The sequence below is a fragment of the Bombus vosnesenskii genome, unplaced genomic scaffold, assembly GCF_011952255.1.
Source record: "Bombus vosnesenskii isolate JDL3184/JDL3185 unplaced genomic scaffold, Bvos_JDL3184-5_v1.1 scf7180000013266, whole genome shotgun sequence".
NCBI lineage: Eukaryota > Metazoa > Arthropoda > Insecta > Hymenoptera > Apidae > Bombus > Bombus vosnesenskii.
This window is the reverse complement of record NW_022882926.1, coordinates 1,274,332-1,278,316: the sequence shown is the minus strand read 5'-3', so window position 1 is coordinate 1,278,316 and position 3,985 is coordinate 1,274,332.

Below are 3,985 nucleotides of genomic sequence, written 5' to 3'. Positions count from 1 at the left end.
CTTCCTTCGACGTTCCAGGAAGATCTGAGGTGAGAGGGACGGCCATTTTGAGGGACCGTGCTGGCTCTCAGGTGGCGCTATAGTTGGAGAACTGTGGCTACACCGGTGTGGGTATTACACTTCTTTACGTGCGCTCACCTGGCGAGGTTCTGTCTTCGTCACCTGTGATGATACACGTTCATCGTCGTCGTTCAACCGTTCGTTAGAATAAAATCTTCGTACTTCTGTCTATCTTCTTTTCTCTATTTCTCCTTTGGCACACTGGTAGTGTTTAAATATAGCAAAATTGCAATTATTTTGATAAAATCAACTGCTATTAGTTGAATAGATTTATCTGACTGTAAACTCCTACTTTATGAACGAAAAATAATAGTTACGGGAGAAATTGGTGAACTCTATTATACAAACTATTTGTCTGCCAAAAAGTTCGTATAAACGGAGTTCTACTTTAGCGTAAAAGCAGATTGAGGAATATGATGGATAGCACTGTGCTTACACACGTGCCGTAATGATAAAGTGACAAAGTACATTCATTCTTTCGTTATTACCGCATCACATCGGCACAAACGCGTAGAATCAGCATGATGTTTATTATGCTTGATTTTGTCTAACAACTTACTCGATAAGTAGCAGATAAACGTGCAATAGAGTTTCTTTCGTGCTGTTACAGGTTCACAGTTGAAAATTCATAGTCTTATAATTTCAAAACTAGTAATATTTAGATCCATATTTTTTTTTAGTAGCTTCTTCATTGTTTCGATGAGTAGTACGTACTTCTGAAGTTTGACTGCAGCGTATGAAATACTCTGCATATACGAATCTTTCGGTTAGATCTAATAAGTTTATTTGTATACGGTCGATGTTTGATGATGTACGAGATTCCTGGATGATTTCCCGAAGAATTGGATGATTTCTCGAGCTGGCTGGGACGTGGTCTCGGTTCACTACTTTCATTTGAGCAACTGATCGATACGTGATGGGAAAAAAGAAAGCGGAGAACGAGTCACAATTTTGTTTACCGAGACTGGCGGCCACCGTTTTAGGATATGCTCGGCTGTGATCACATTTAGATGCTCGTACGCTAATTGCGAGTTGAAACAAGTACAGTCCGCAATTCGATTTATTGCGAGTTTACTGTTTAATTACAGGTGATGCGAAATCGGGATTCCTCCGAGTCGTTCGGGCGTCATTTTTTGCCTACTTCTTTATGGCCAACTTTCACTGACGCATTGGGAACACGATTGGTTGGAATGTTAAACCCGATTGGAGTTACGATTGTTAATGTTCTGACGACAATGGGCGGGCTTTAAACTGTCGTCTGGTGTGTCACGAATCGAACAATTCGAATGCTATAGCACTCAGGAAATAAATTAAATTTTTTATTGTACGTTCTAAAATAGCTTGCAAAACAATTCTTCTCAAGTATGATACATAAATTCAAGACGAGAATAATCGATAATTTATTGTGAGATACCATCTAACTATATCGTTAGCTTACTTAACAGATATCTTACAGCGTTACACTTTTATATTTTCACAGGTCGTCAACTTCCTTTTCTGAGAGTAGCGATCTTGGACAAAAAAAAGACACTACAAAATACCGATTAAACGTCAATTAAACTCGAATATGATTATGCTTTTATATTGCAAATCAACTTAAATGTAAAATTAACTCTATAAACTGTCCACGAATGCGTGCATTCATCTATAACAGCTAAAATCGGTGAAATAGTTAATTAATTTCCCTTCCGTGTGAAGTGGAAAATCGTGAATAAAAAAGGACCCCCGCTTAATGAATCTGTTACAGGCACAAGAACGAAGCATTAAACCTCCATCAACCTGCTTATGGTTGTTTTCACCTGGGATACCGAGATATCGTGCTTCGATATCTCCAATGAGATCATTTGCTTAGTGGAGTGTACAGGCGGATGTTTTTTCGTTTGAATGAAAAGCAGGTTGAGCACGCGGTGGATAATAACGGCGGATTCGATAAATTATTTAAATGAATTGTTAAGACTGTAAGGCGAGATCTCTCTTTCTTGGTAACCGGCGTTCCAGACTGACGTGGCGTGCGAGCAGTTCCCGATTTAGTAAATTGCTCGTAGACCTGTTTCTTACGATTCAAGATTAAAACGACGGAGGGAGAGAAAAAAAATGGAGAGGACGAAGGCGAAGGGAAGGGAGGTGTAAAGAATCAAAAGTTTTTCGCCGTCGAACGAAACGTTTCAATACCCACGCGAGTATTTACGAATGTCTCGCCACACGTGGGAAGCAAAGTTGTATGCGGTGATGCAACCATGGATATAATACAGATGCAAATTTAAGTCGACAACAGTTAGCATATAATTACACCTTACTGTATTTAGTTTTACGACTGTTCAACTTGAATCGAATACTTCACCTTTCTATCGTTCTTTACACTTGTTTTTCCTCGTTCTAGGTGTTCAAAGAATCGCCATACTTGGAATCGCAATAAGAATTTTTATTTTTATTGAAGCTTTAGTACATTCTTATGTGAACGATGGTTTATCTAAGTTGCATATAAAGTGAAAATACTATTTCCAAGGTATTATTTGTTCTATATCAACATGTTTGGAATATCTTATAGAAATTCTTATTTTTATCGAGAATGTTCTGTATGTTTCTATGTGAAGAATGATTTATCCGAGTTGCATATAAAATGAAAATACTACTTTGAAGATATTGTTAATTTCATGTCATGTTCGATACGATACTGATACTGGATGGTCATTAAAATTCGAACACGTTTCGCTTCTTCTGTGATTATATCATTGATTCGAGTACGATTGCATTATGAATTGTTAGAGAAACAATGCCCGGGATTTATTCATAAAATATATTGTTGCAAATGAATGGAGGGAGGGAGAGAGAGAGTTGTCTTTCATTGGTTCATTACGAATTGCTTATAAGTTGCGATGAAGTAACGGAATTAATTTGCGTTTATGTTCTCTTCGAGATAATCCCACATAATGCTCAATATCTACTAGGACTGGGATTCAATCGATGAAACGCGTTTCAAAATAAATTCATTTATTGAGAGAATAAATTTTTCATTAATTTATTGCGTGTCGTTAAAATTCCTCTAAATGTAAATTCGTTCACTTCTGTGTAATATTTTTCGATCGCCGATGCGTATTACGCTTATATTTGGGTTTTATTTGGGTTATATTTGGGTTTATTATATTAGGTAACTGTTGCATATAAGACATACGTATGGAAGATTCTTATTTACCAAACTCGAAAAGTAGAAAAGTTTTATATTATTTTATTGAATTACGTATGATCCATTCTCTAGTAATAGAACAAAATGGATAAGCAAATGGAAAGGAACTTTTGGAACAACCTAATATCTTAAAATAGATGACAAACCTACGAAATTTTAGGAAAAAAGCTAATGTTACGACAATTCATATTTTTAGAACCATCAAGATAGCCAAAATGTATATTTAGTTTCAAAAATAAATCGAAGCACAGTCCCGATATAATTGAAGGTTGGTTGACCTATTGAGTTTTAAAATCGCCCTTGTAAAAAACGAAAAATGTCACTTATCGGATTTGTCTTCTCTAAGCGTACATTTACATAACTATATCTCTTAATTGGTCTCATCGCAGATTAATATTCCTTTTTGTATTTTATATCATATATCTTTATATCTTTTATTTATCTTTACATTGCATTAGATAATCGATAACAATGTGTCAAACAGATATCTAAAACCAAGTTTTCCGCAAACAAGGCCTCGTACAAAAAATTCTTACTCCACATGTTCGACTCATATTGTCCCATAGAACCACCCTTTTCCCAGTTGCACCATTAGTTACCCTCGTGTGTATATTTTCTCCATTCCACCCTACAAAATCTCCGACGAACGTCCCACACGAATTGTCCCAATTTTCCCATCACGATTCCCGATGGAACTCGCAGTCGCGCAAAAAAGCTCAGATCCCTCTATATAGCGTGTCT